Source organism: Ambystoma mexicanum, chromosome 3p (genome assembly GCF_040938575.1).
Source record: "Ambystoma mexicanum isolate Mex_15411 chromosome 3p, UKY_AmexF1_1, whole genome shotgun sequence".
Classification (NCBI taxonomy): Eukaryota; Metazoa; Chordata; class Amphibia; order Caudata; family Ambystomatidae; genus Ambystoma; species Ambystoma mexicanum.
Genome location: NC_090925.1, coordinates 1,136,213,721 through 1,136,228,559, shown reverse-complemented (window position 1 = coordinate 1,136,228,559; position 14,839 = coordinate 1,136,213,721). Strand labels below are relative to the sequence as shown.

The following is a 14,839-nucleotide window of genomic DNA, read 5'->3' as shown; positions in this document are numbered from 1 at the left end:
ATTCACTGTTTTGCACCAGTCATGGGCAAATAGGCGAATTTTGACATGTTATTGGCGATGTTCCAAATCGGCAGGAGTTAATGCCAACTCTTTCAATAAAACTTCAATTTTTCTATAAAAGTTTTTGATGGAGGAAGGATGGAGATTTTTAACCATTATCCCCAGATCCTCATATAATGAATTAGTCGGGGGATATAACATTTTTGTAAGGTTAGAGAGTTGCCGCCAGTTGTTTCGTGCGGACAAGGATGTCAATCCCAATTCGTGGCTTAATACCGCATTTGGGAGGGATTTAGGTAAACGCATCACAACCTTCCAGATGCGTCCTTGAAGTTGGTCAAGAAATTGGTCGAGATTTGCCAAGCACATGTCAAGCGCATACAACAAAACCGCCTCAACTTTCAAAGTATAAAATTCGAACAAAGGGAGCAAGGAAAATTTGCAATATTTGACCAATACCATATGCATTTGAGTTTCAAGGATTTTTGCTTTTTGATTCAAAGTGGCTTTCCACGTTTTGACTGCATTGGAGTCAGAAACCGCATATCCCAAATACCTGAGTGTGTCCGTTCTTGGAATGATGGTATTTCCAATTGACCACTGCCTTGAGCAGAACTTTCTCTTAAGATTCTTGAATAGAAAAATAAATGATTTCCCAGAATTAAATACTAAATTATGGGTTTGACAATATTCCGCGAACAAAGATAATTTGGTTTGCAGTACAACCGGCGTGCGATCGAATATAACAATGTCGTCGGCGAAAGCCAGCCAGTGTATTTTTAGGAGCCCCAAACGTGCAGGGAACTGACTTGTATCACCCAGATGTCATTCATGCCAAGAAGATATACATTAAATAAGGTGGTAGCAAGGTTACATCCCTGTTTCACTCCCAGTGAGATCGGAATTGGCGCCGTGGTGTCACCAGTATGATTTACTCTAATAAAGTAGACAGTATTAGTGTGCAGCTTGGCAATCAGGTAGATGATGTGGGTTGGTATTCCCATTACTGGCATTTTTTCCCACAATAATCCCCTTACTACACAATCAAAGGCAGCTGTTAAGTCGACTGATGCCATATATAGTGGACCAGTGCCAGGAATCTTTGATTTATTAAGCAAGTGTGCCATAAGCACAGCGCTCAAGGGAGTGCCCAACTGGGCCCGAAAACCAATCTGGAAATGAGAGAGAATATTATGGTTTTTCAAATAGGCTTGGAGATCTCTTAATAGTAGGATAGCAAAGACTTTAGCTGTTGCATCTATAAGAGCGATGGGCCGATAGTTTGCAGGATTATCCCTGTCCCCCTTTTTGTGACTGGGTACAATAATTGGACCCAACCATGAGGGGGGAATAGTCAAAGATTTTAACACATTGTCAAAAAGGGATTTCAAAATTTTGGCCCAAAAAGATGGATTTTGTTTTAGGAAACAGTGTGGAATGCCATCTGGTCCAGCTGCCTTTGAGTAGTTAAGGGCACTTATTGCACACTCAATGTCTTCATGAGAACACAATGGTATTGATGTTTTAGGAGTGATGGGTTCCAATTCGTTGATGTGGGAGTAGCGTCGGGGGATCGCAAATTTATTCACAAAATAAATGTACCCAAATTTCCGCAGTTATTGTAGACACCTGGTTCATAGGCAATTCGTTTCCATCAGCCCTGAGAATTGCCCAGGTCGTACGACGGTCATTTCGACATAAAGCACTCATTATCTTGTAGTTATCATGATTGTAAATATGTCTTTTTATGTTTTTGCATTTATTACGCTATACGTTGCAGATTGTTTTTTTTAGTTTGTTGAAATCTTCTATAGCTCCAAAATTATTTTTCTTAAGTTTTCTTAGTTCAGCATTCTTGGCTCGTTTTGCGTGAAGTAAAGCAAGACTGTCATTTTGTTTTTTGTCGATATGTGATCTATTCATTTCATTTTGAATTGAAGCCATAATAACCGTTATCAGTTTCGAGTATTGCTCTGAGTTTATAGTACATTTTGAGTACGCAATTGAATTTCCATAATGCTCCTCGAGCCAATTTTCGATACGAGCAATTATTTTTTCACACAAATGGGTATTCCATATAACTGAAAGCTGTGGACGATCTATTTCCAGAAAACCCTGATAGGGATCCTTGTCGAAATCATCTACAGAGATATGGGTAGGCAACAGGATTAACATATGATCACCAAGTCTAGGGTCTAGAATTTGTGTATATTTACAATAATTTTGCAGATTTGAGGAGATAGCAAAATGATCAATGCAGGAGGAGAAAAAAAACCTCTTCCAAGTGTGCCCTTTAGCTGGTTTTTTTATAGGTTGAAATGCAATGTCCCAAGTTGCAAAGTAGGTATTCCACATCCGCCCTCTGCCATAGATAGAATGGGTCGATCCATTTTGTACATCAGTATCCGATAGTTCACAACATTCGGCGTTAAAATCTCCACCAATTATTATGCGACATGCCGAATATTTTTTAAGAACTTTGTCAAACAGTGTGTCCAGTGAGTCAAATGCGCTGTCAATTTTTTGTCGGTTGGGATTATGGTATAGTGATACACATAAATAATACTCCAAGGATCCATGGTGAAATGATATTACCAAAGCTAAATATAATGGCATTCTTTTACATTGAAATAGACCTTCTGGAGTGATAAATGCGGTTACATTCCTAGAGGAAGTGTGAAGCACAATTTCATGATATGCAGATTTTAGATCTAATGAACTCATAACCTTGGCATTATTAATAGTACCTAACATCTCATTAATATTAAGCAATGGGTGTCTATCGGGTATTACACATCTGTTGACTTATCTACGATCTATGCATAATCTGAGTTTGCCATTGGGTTTGTGAACTACCACTAACTGAGACACCCACTCGGATGCCTCTATCCTCTCAATGATACCTCGTTTTTCCATAGACAGTAGTTCATCCTTAATAGCAGATCGAATTGCTAAAGGAATATTTCTCAATTTCTGTACTACTGGTCTAGAACCATTTTTAATTCTGAGCTTATGCATAAAACCTTTAAGGTTTCCCAGTTCCTCACGAAAAGCTTAATGTTGTGATAAATCATTGCCATCTCCTATTGCATAAACACTTTCTTCTGCTTTGGGGTCAAGCTTTATTTGAAGCCTTTTTTGGTGTGACCAGCTCAAAAGGGGATTGCTACCCTTCTTTGACACATATACTTTCCCTCTGGCTGATCTATCCTTAAACTTTAAATTGGACCAAAACCAAACTTCAATTTCAATTTTCTTTCCCCCATAAGCTACTGATCTGATGTCTACAGGACTTAGAAACACATTCTTTACCATATTGGTCTCAAAAATGTTTTTTGGCAACAAGGTATATTTGGCTCCTGAATCCATTACCATCCCAAATTCTACCCCTTCCATTTCAATAACAGCGGTAGGCTTTTCTGTGTCCGCATCTTCATCTTGAACTGCCAGAATATCATTTGATACGTGCAGTCCTCCATTCTTTCACATAGTTCCTCGAAACATGCAATGTTTTCACTTCTTGCTCTACAACATGTGAAATGTCTCTTTCTATTGCATCTTTTGCATGTTGCATTTTTTCCTTTCACTTTTTCTCCTTCTACTTGAAGTTATTTTTTCGCTTTCTCTTCAGAAAGTTTGTTTTTCTCTACTTTTTCTACCTTGTACTGCTGATATTTCCATTATCTGTGTTTCTCTATCTTCTTTTCATTAAGTTCAGCTCTTTTTTCCAATACCTTGACACACTTTTGTGTGTGTTCAACCTCCGCTTATCTTATTACTTCATCAATTGTGGGATTACTTTTAGCCCACAGCGCTTCTCTTACTTTTTCGTTACTGCATTCGAGCATGAATTTGTCTCTTAGCCTTTCATTTAATGTATTTCCAAAGTCACAAGATGATACTAGGCCTCTTAGTTCTGTGATAAATTGTTCTAGAGACTTTTTTTTTTTCCTGCTTTCTCTTTCCAAAATGGTACCTCTATCCAAAACAATGCTTATACATTTTTCATAATGTTTATCTAACATTTGTATGCATTTTTCGCACTCTGATAGGTTTGTGGACTCCTCCTTAGACAATGGAGGTAGATTCTCGAATTGTTCTTGGCCATAGTTGCCAAGGCAATGCATAGGAAGGCATTTTTTCCTTTCACCAGAGAAGTTCACACAATACACTGCTAACACATAATGGTCACATCTTTTTATCTTCTCCATGGTATATTAGGTTTGCCTTGTGTTTCCAAAAAATAGTGGGGAGGAGGTACTCCTTGTGCAGCCAAAGTAATGTTTGGATTTTCTTAAATGTTCTTGTTAATGCTTTATTGTTTTAATTGTTTTAATTCCTCAGTCACCAAGAATAACTATTCTTGCCTGTTCGCTTTTCCTTTGTCACAGGATTCCTAGTTATGTTACAGATATATTTATTTTCCTTTGTCAGCAAAATTCTAATTCTTTTTACAGCTACTTCATCTCATTTGGATTGCTGAGCTGTTCTTTGCACAACCCTTTGTGACATAGCGTATATTCTAATTCCTTCTGCAGTCTGAAGATTGACTTGATGTGTCCTTTACACAACACTTTGTGACGTAGGCAAGATTCTAACTTCCTCTGTAGCCTGCGTCATAAAGATTGACTTGTCATCAGTCCTTCCTTTAATGAAATAGCTTCACATTAGCATTTGTGATTAAAGCAAATACTACTTTTACTTGGAACACATTCTATTGCTTTTGTTTGTGTATTTACCAGGTAACAGTTCAAACAAAAACACTTGCTATTACATGAGGCTGTTCTGTTTGTTCTTGAAGTATACACGCGCTCGCTTGCTGCTAAATAACAGTTCAATTTGACCTGTCACAGTACTTGCAGTACAGGTGTCATTTCTTAAGAGTGCCTTGCTTGAACATGCGTGTGTCATTTGAATTGCTTAAACATTCGTGTGCTACTTGATCAAAGCTGGGCTTTGTTTACTTTTGTGTGCCGCTTTAATGCTAAATGTACTCCCTGTCCCGATGCGCATTTAAAATAGCAATGCCTTTAAACCTGGTAGTGCCACCCTTATCAGCGCTCTCACCTTCTTATAGTTAAGCTCAGCCTGCGGATTTCTCAGCACCCTCTGGTCCGTATTATACAGTGCTCCTTTCTTAAATTCACACAGTTGCAGAATATAGGTGCCGGTTACCTTTTGTTTTCTGATGAACACTCTGTGTTCTGCAGTGTTTTTCTTCTTTCGAGAGACTCTCCACGAAGCAAAGTGCAATAACTGAGGGTATGGCGCCACGGCTACTCGGTGGGACTGCCGTGGTATTTACTGAATTATTTTATCCTCGTCGCCATTGAAAGATTCTCCACCACGTTTATTGTAGTTATAATATATTTTATTACATATATCTCCAGATCTATTCATGCCCCACCCTTCTGCTACACTTCCTCCTTCCAACTGCTCATAACATAACTCTCAACCTTCCAGATTCCACATTCTACCTACATATTCTGAATTCCATACCTCAATCTCTGCAATGCTTGCAAATAAGATGCTACAGTATCGTTATTTAATTTCTACCATGATCAGGTAATTGCTTTCATGAGAATGAAGCCTGTACCTAAGACTTTTATGCTGAGACACTGTCCTTGTACATGATATATTGTTTATCCCAATGTCTTACTATACCTGAAACCTCCTTCTCCATTGAAAGGATTGGGCACTGTGAGAAACCAGAAGGTGTCTCACCCGCTAGTCCCGGTGGATCTCTCTCTCTGGTGGCCAGGGCACGGCCATCGCCTTTGGATCCAGACCCTGGGGGTGGACCAGTGCGGGAAGATCACCTGGGTGGTGTCTTCGGAGAGTGGGAGTGGTACACTGGAAGGTGAGACACAGTATCCCTCACCCTGTATCACCTTTACCCCATCCTACAAGGTAGGATATGCAGGAACTTTACCCCCTCGCCCCTTTCCTTTCACAAACACTTCTACACAGAGAGCCCGCTTTGGGAGAAAACAGACTCAAACCCGAGCAGTGTACCCGACATGTCCCGCTACTATAGTCAGGCGAAGTCAGGTAATTACTGACAAACACTCACTCTGGACTTATATTAAACTTCCCCACACGGATAAAAGGCAGAGCAGGAGAGCACACTCTGAGCGAGGTAAAGCACACGAAGGAACAGAAGTTTCGAGTCAGCAGCTTAACGAGGGGAGAAAGACAGCAAACCAAAAAGGGTTTGGCAAGGAGGGAAATACCCTTGACCTTTTTAGTAAGAAACCGTTACTTTCAAGAAACCTTTGAGTCAGAAAGCGCAAGGCCAGGAAACCAGACTGAAGAATCCTGCAATGTGTGTCAGAGAGACCGGAGGCCCACCCGCGTAACCGACCAGGGCGAGGAGGAGCAGCCGCCACCGTGGTATCATCCTTGGCTTTCAGAACAAAGAAGCGCCAGAGAGATCAACGCAGCCAGTGAGTAGGGGAGACTGATGCAAGACCGGTTTGTGTTGAAGTCAAGGTTGCAAGCAGCAACATTGTATAACGAGCGCTGGAACGAACATTGTTAAATGCGTATGACGAAAGACAAGAGTAAAGCGAAACGACAGATGAATGTTTGAACTTGAGAATGAAAGATACGATACCGGTGACAGAGTGGTCTGGCACCATGAATGTGCTCAATCGCAGGTCTCTGTAAGGTATCCCACCGGAAGTGGTAGAAACGAAAGTAGAAGATTGATCACAACATTGTGCAAAGTGAATCAAAGTGGTCCTGCGATGGTTTAAGCAAAACCCATCGCACATTCGAAAGTCTTTGATTTTGAGATCACAAGGAAACCGTAGAAAGTGAGATGACATGGTCCAAGCCCGAACAAGGGAGACCAAATAAGAATATTGTGAAAAAGATATCCGAGGCCGAACGAGGGCGACACAGTGTAAACATTGTGGTAAAAAGGGGTCCAACCCTGAAGGAGGGAGACACATGATGAACACTGGAAGCGAGAACTTGTGCATGTGGAGATCCTGATAAGAGTGGAACTTTGATATGTGTTTGTTACGACAGCCCCTCTGCACTAAGAGACTTATTGGAATTGGAAAAGAGGCTTTGGCAGAAGGCCCTGATACCTATGCTTTGAACTGTATCCTCGTGTCAGAGAAGCCAGAGTCTGTGCGAAGCTCGAACGTGCAAACTTGCCACGTGCTGAAAACGTGAGAAGGGAAGCCAACGGCTCAACCGTCCTGACAATGTTTCTTGAACACTTTGCTTTTTGCATACACAATTGTCCCACACCCTTTAGCATTTAGAAGTAAGGAGTGTCAATGGGTTTATTAGTATAAGCCCTTTTTTTTTTTTTTTTTTTTTTTTTTTTTTACACAGACTCGATTACGACTGTGTTATTTGATGGGCATAGCTTGCTCCCATCCTTAGATTTAGGTTAGATAGGTGTTCAACCAACCCATTGAAGTTCAATAAACACCCATGAACTGTAATCACTTGTGTCTGTCTTCGCTGTTTGATACCATACCTTCCTTACATGTGGTGTCAGGAATGAGATGTGACTAAATTGAGACAAATAGGGGGACTCTAAAATTCCAGAAACTTAGGCACAGAGCCTCAGATCCCGCTACCAAAAGAATCCATAGGCTTTGTAGCAGTAGAGACACTACTATCCCTCCAGGGATGAGAGGGGTGGTTCCCACCGACTTAGTCTTAATAATCCCTGAGGATTGTTATAGAAGACTTGCCCCAAAATCTGGTCTTGCCTGGAAGTTTGGCCTGGATGTCCTAGTAGGCGTCATAAATCCCTACTTCTGGGGAGACAAAGGTTCTCCTACAGAATCATGATGAAACTATTTGAAATACGTTTTGGGGACACAATTGCACAGGGAATTCTTGAGAAGGCTCTATTTCCCCATTTTTAGTAAGAGAGTGAACCAGAAGAAACAGCGAGGTAGTTTAGGCTTTGGAGAGGCTGATGAACCACCCATCATTGAGTCAAAAGGGGAAGAAGCACCCAGCCAAAAACGATCCAGCACTCGCAGAGGCTTTCGTACAAGTGATTCCTGAGGAAGGATGAGAAAAAGGGAGCCCTTTTTTCTTCCTGAAACAGGGATTACTTTATAGAAAGGAAACCTCCACAGAAGGCCTAAGCAAAGTTCAATTAGTAATCCCCAAAACCCATCGTAAGATCGTGCTCGAGATTGCACATTCTCATTTGACAGAGGGACATTTAGGACCATCTAAAACCCAAGCTCACATCAGTGGAAAATTCTACTGGCCTGGTATCCATGCAGACATAAAGAACTTCATCCAGACACGTGAAATATGCCAGAAAACCAGTGCACATATTACCTTACCTGCCCCTCTAAACCCCTACCAACCATAGAAGTCCCTTTCTACTGAATTGAGATGGATATCATTGGGGCATTGGAAACCTCTAGACTGGGTAACAAATATGTCCTTGCAATTGTTGATTAAGCTACCCGATACCAGGAGGCATTCCCCATGCGGAACAATACAACCCAACAGTTCTTAAAACATCTTCTACCATTCTTTTCTAGGGTTGGTTTCGCCAAGGAAATTCTAACATATCAGGGATCCAATTTTATGAGCAAGTTGGTGAGTGAGGTCAAGGAATTACTACATATTTCCACATTAGGAACCTTAGTTTATCACCCTCAAATGGACGAATTGGTCAGAGATTTATTAAAACGCTTAAGATAATTTTGAGAAAATTGGTAGATCAGGATGGAAGGCCCTGGATATCATCATCCCCTGGGCCCTATTTGCAATAAGACAGACCACTCATGCATCCAATGGTTTCTCTCCTTTTGGACTACTTTACGGTAGAGAACCAAGAGATGTCTTAGACATGCTCCGGAGACCGGGGAAGAAAAGGGGAATAGATGCCTATTCCCCTTTCACAAACAGCTACACGATTACTAGAGTATATGAACCTCGTTCGAAATCTAGTCTACACTCATATGGCAAAGGCTTAAGCCCACCAGAAGTCCACCTATGACAAGAGAGTAAATTAAAGATCCTTTTCAGTAGGGAAAAAGGTATTAGTACTTTTACCTACCTCTGTAAATAAACTTGTCTCAAAGTGGCATGGGCCATATGAAGTACTAGAGCAAACAGGGACCTGTATTTCAAAAAATGGTAGCAGGTGCTCCTCTTCAGAAAGAACATGGCATGATAACCTGTTCTGAGATGAGATTTTGCAGCACACACCTTTTGCTCACTCTACCTTTCACAGATTGGAAATACCCATTTGCATATCAGTCTTTGTCCCTCCCACATGGGCAGTCCAGCACCGAAATGCTATGGCAATTCCTCTCTGAACAAGAGTACCAACAGCAACCCCATACACATGTTTCAGCCTTGTTGTGCCTCATCAGTGAGGTGAAGCTGTGCCTCTCTGAGCACAGTGAGCAGAGAGTCCACGTCTGGTTGCCCCGAGGTAACGCAGGGTGACCAACCCCAAGTTCCTTACAACTATTTCAAAAAAGGTAGCAGGCGCTCCTCTCCAGAAAGAACATGGCATGATAACCTGTTCTGAGATGAGTTTGCAGGACATGCTTTTTGCTCACTGTACCTTTCACAGATGGGAAATATCCATTTGCATATCAGTCTTTGTCCCGCCCACATGGGCAGTCCAGCACCGAAATGCATTCAAACAGGGACCTGTACCTATAAAATAGCCCAACCTGATGAGAAGCAAAAAAACAACCTTTATCATGTAAATCTCTTCGAGTGGAAAGAAAATCCTTTTGCTGCGTCAACCTCGATATTATCTTGTTTGATACCGGAGGAGATAGACAATTTAGAGCTTATTCCCCAAGAACTATTTAGACAGAAGCAAGAGTGGCATTCGCCGATGTATTCTGTGAAAAACCAGGGAGAGTACCTGGCACTTATCATTATATCAGAACTCCAAAGGGAAAAGTGGTCCATTTAAAACCCTATAGACTCCCAGAAACCCGAAAACAAATAGTGGTAGATGAAGTGAATAAAATGCTGAAGGTAAACATTATCGAGCCTTCTTCCAGCCCATGGTCCTCCCCTATTGTATTGGTAACAAAGCCTGATCATGCTTGGAGGTTTTGCATAGACTTCAGACAGGTTAACGCCATCTCTGCCTTTAATGCCTACCCTATGCCGAGCATCGATGAGTTAATAGATAAACTCACAAGCGCCATCTTTCTATCGACCCGAGACTTAGAGGTATATTGCCAGGACTCCGTACTTGGACCTGATAAGGTAAAGACCGCTTTCTCGATGCCCCTGGGACTATTCCAATTTAATGTCCTCCTTTTTGGCCTGCATGGGGCCCCAGCCACTTTCCAACAGCTTATGGACAGGATATTACAGCCCTACTCCGATTTCTGTGGGGCTTAAATTGACTTGCATTAACAAAGAGTCAGGTATCCAGTGATTTATAACAGTATCGTCAAAAAAGAGTTATTATAAAAAAATAAACAATAATGATCAAAAATTTTAATTTATTGGACAATCACTATTTCCAAACTTAAAAGATACAGTAGGTATGTACGTAAAAACTATTTATAATATAAACATACACAAACAATGAATAAAGTGCAGATCAAAAACAAACAAACATCTCTTGGCTTGCAATGCCAAGAAAAAACAACCTCTCAATCCCACTCTGAACAGTGTGCATACGACGAAGTCACAAATAAGAAAAGGAACAAGTTACTTACCTGTGACTATTGTTCTCCAGCATGGGTTTGGCATGGATTCACATGCTCATGAATATTACTCGTCATCAAGCTGGGAATCCTCGGTAAAAGAAACATAGTTTCACTTTCACTTACAAACTGTATTTCTTCTTTAAACCCATCCCTGTCCTCTGGGTCATACTGCCCCCTTTGAAAGACAGTCCTCTCCCTAAGCCCCTCCTCTGACAGCCATCTTCAGATTCGGTAAGCACGTAAAGTGGCAGTATGACCAAGAAGAGCCACAGAGGGATTGGAGGGAGGGTTTGCTTGGGAATCCATGCCAGACCCATGCTGGAGAACAATAGTTATAGGTAAGTAACTTGTTCCTTCTCCAGCATGGCGTCTGGCATGGATAAACAAGCTCATGAATAACGAATACAAAGCAGTACAACAGTACACAACCACGGGAGGTGGCAAGACTCAACAGTAGCAACTACACTTACCCCTGGAACAGACTTGCCTCAAGCAAACAGGTTCCATAGCACTGCTTGGCTGTCTTGGACTACTCCCTGGAATCCCTGTCGCAGTTGAATTTCGTGAAGGTGTGAGTGGACCTCCACGTAGCAGCCCTGCAAATGTCGTTCAGGGGCACACCAGACAGGAACGCAGTTGTTGCAGCTTTCTCTCTGGTGAAGTGGGCTCTCGGACGGCCGGACAGCAGTCGGTTTGCCAACCGATGACAATGCGTGATGCAGCCGGAGAGCCATCTTGAAATGGAAGGCTTGGACAAGGCCTTCCCATGGTTCACAGGACCAAAATTTACGAACAGCTTTGAAGTCTTCCAAAAACTCTTTCTGCGTGCGAAGTAGAACTTTATGGCACGAGTAACGTCCAGCGAATGCAAGGCCCTTTCCACCGGCGATGAAGGTTTTGGGGGAAAAAACAGGTAACACCAAAGGCTTGAGGTGGAAATCCGACTGAACCTTCGGCATTCAGGAGGGGTGCGTACATAGCACCACCCTCTATTCGTGGAAAGTCAGGAATGGCTGCTTGCATGATAGGGCCTGGATCTCACCTACCCGCCTGTCAGAGACGATGGCCACTAGGAAAGCTGTCTTCCACAAGAGGAATATGAGTGGAGCTTAATGCAGAGGCTCCAGGTGGGCCCCCATGAGCCTCGTCAGAACCACGTTGAGTTCCCACGCTGGGGCAGGAGCCTCCACCTGTGGGAAGGATCTGAAAAGTCCTTTGAGAAACTCCATGAAGAGTCGATGGGACAAAGCGATGATCTTCCTGTCGATCTGGTGTAGTGGGAGATAGCCGCCAGATGCACCTTGATGGAGGCAGTGACCCTCAATGGGGTAATCTTCTGTGACCGGCACCACGTAGCAAAATGCGTCCACTTGTGACCGTAGCACTTCAAGGTCAACAATGCCCTGGCTTTTGCAAGGACCTCCCTGCAGTCCGCTGGCAACTCGTATCCTCCAAACTCTAAGGCTGCAGGAGCCAAGCCCGCAGGTTCAACGATCCTGGATCATGATGTAGGATTGTGCCTCCTTCTCTGGTGAGAAGATCCGGAAGTACCGGTAGGTTGACCAGAGGCGACGCTGAGAGGCTGAGAATGTCCAGGTACCAAATCTGCCTCGGCCACGCCGGGGTGATGAATTTCATCCTGCATTGGCACTATCGGAGTGTGCTGGTGACTCGTAGCTGGAGAGGCAATGGGGAAAAGTGTAACAAAACAGCCCTTCCCACAGGAAGGAGAACTCCACCCCCAGGCTCTTCGGTAGGTGGAATCTGCTGGCAAACTTCTGGCAGTTGGAGTTCGCAAACCGATCAATCTGGGGCCTCCCCCACTTGACGAAGATGTGGTCCACCTGGTCCTGCCGCAGCTCCCACTCATGGCAGGAGTGCAACTCCCTGCTGAGGAAGTCTGCAATGGTGTTCTTGACTCCCGCTCGGTGAAGAGGAACGAGGAACATCTCTTGTCCGACGGCCCAGCACCACAAGTCCTGCGCTTCCCATGAGAGCGCTGGGGATCGAGGGCCCCCCTGTTTCCTGATGTAGAACATGGTGGTGGTGTTGTCTGAAGATCCTCACCACCTTGCCCTTCAGAGACGGAAGGAATGACTTGAGGGCCCAGAGCACTGCCCGTAGCTCTAGGACGTTGATATGGAGATCCTTCTCCAGCCGCCACAGCCCTCTGGCATGCAGACGTCCAGTGTGGGCTCCCCAACCTTCCAGGCAAACGTCCGTGGTGACCGTCTCCTGGTATGGAGGGTTTCGAAAACCTGTGCCCGGGCGATGTTGGAGCGGATGCCCCACCACCTTATCGCCCGACGGAACTTGTCATCCAGCGGTATCTTGTCCGTGAAGCTTCCGGACACCTGTATCCGACGAGCGTCCAGGAACTCCTGAAGAGGTCGCATTGGCTACCTGGAGAGCCGGCTGAGGTAGATGCAGGATATCATGCCGAGCAACGACTTGATGGTTTGCAACGTAGCCATCTTCATCGACACAGCTGCTGCACCTTCCCTTGAATGGCTGCTACCCTGTCCTCAGAGGATGACGCCAAGCAGGACACTGTATTGAGTCTGGCTCCTAGGAACAGAGCGTTCTGCGATGGTGTCAAGCAGGACTTCGGATAGTTGATGGAGAATCCCAGATCTGTCAATAGCTGGACGTTGTCTCGGTGCGGGCCCGGATGAGCCAGTCATCGAGGTATGGGTACACGTGTATACCCCGCAGACGTAGATGGGCTGACACTGGTGCCAGGCATTTCGTGAACACTCTGGGGGCCGATTACAATCCGAAAGGTATGGCCTTGAACTGGTAGTGCTGGCCCTGCACTACAAAACGCAGAAACCATTGGAGTTTCTTGTGAATGGGGGCATGGTGTGAAGGTGTCTCACTTACTAATTCCCGGGGATCTGTCATCCAGGTGGCCAGGACACGCCCATCGCTATTGGATCCAGTTCCTGGGGGTGGAACAGTGAGGAAGGATCACCTGGATGAGGGGTCCTCGGAGAGTGGAAGAGGGACGCCGACGGGTGAGACGCAGTATCTGTAAAGACCGGAGGGGGGTCTGTACTTCCGCTCTCTATATGGTAGAGGAGAGGCACAGAGGACCCCTGCCAAGATTCTCTATTATTGGTATTGTGGTCGAGCAATGAAGGCCTAGCTTCTCAGGAGGTGATGCGAGCTGGATCTTAAGTACAGTGTAGTCTCCAAGTATCGGTTAAAACACAGTCTTTATATAATTAATATTCAAGGTCATATACAAGATCACGATAACTCACTTTACTCCGAAATCAACAAAGGTAAACATATACAGTTCTAAAGTGGTAGCACTAACGTTCTCAGATCTCATTAAAGTGCATACGATCAGAATGACACACATATCAAATAAAGAGCAAACCAGCAGTAGAGAGGAAGGAAACCAAGATGGTTAAGCAATTGGCAGAATACTGGCCCCGTCTACCTAGACAGTTCTGTGTGGATATCCCCCCCATCTGGGCAACATGTAGAAGAAAGATACAAGCCCAGTCCATATATTGTTCACCCTAGACTTCCCAATAGTTCTGCAACCCCAAAGTACCTTGGCATCGAAGCGTTCCTCGTCGGGGAAATCGACAACCCTTCTTGAGTGTCCTCCCTTTCAGGCAGGAGTCACGGGTCGAACGTCCGACGGAGTACAGGTCGAGCTACAACAGTGAAGTGGCCGCGTCGTTCCTAGCGGTGCTTGTTGACGGGGAAGTGTAAACGTCCTACAAGGAAGAGGCGTGCGGGGCACCTCTGTGTCGATAGTTCTGGACCGCAAAGAGTTGAAGAACTGTAGCCCAGCAAGGGCGTCGAGTCGTCAGCGTCTCTGTGGTCTTTGGGTGGTGGGAAACCCACTGGCGGATGCTCCTCGGCGCGTCGACTGTCAGGCCTTCTCCAGCAGGATACAGCGGCGACGATGCAGACGAGAGCGTCCTTGGATCAATGAAGTTCTTAGGCAACGGGAGCATGGCGGCTCCAGTCGGCGACGGCGGTCTGCGACAGTGGGGAACAACAGTCCGGGAGCTTCTCCTTGGAGTTCCGCAGCAATCCCCGTATCGGCCCAGCAGCCTGTCAAAGGTCTGTCTACCAGGGAGCTTAAGCAAAGATCAGCTGTGCACGATAGTCCCTCGTAGCTCAGGAAG

The 14,839-nt window shown here is 44.4% G+C and overlaps 1 protein-coding gene across 1 annotated transcript in view; it reads right to left on the bottom strand.

The window, feature by feature from the left end:
- Positions 1–14,839, bottom strand: part of MEIKIN (meiotic kinetochore factor) — a 1,264,509-nt gene that overhangs the window by 573,318 nt on the left and 676,352 nt on the right. The window lies entirely within an intron of this gene.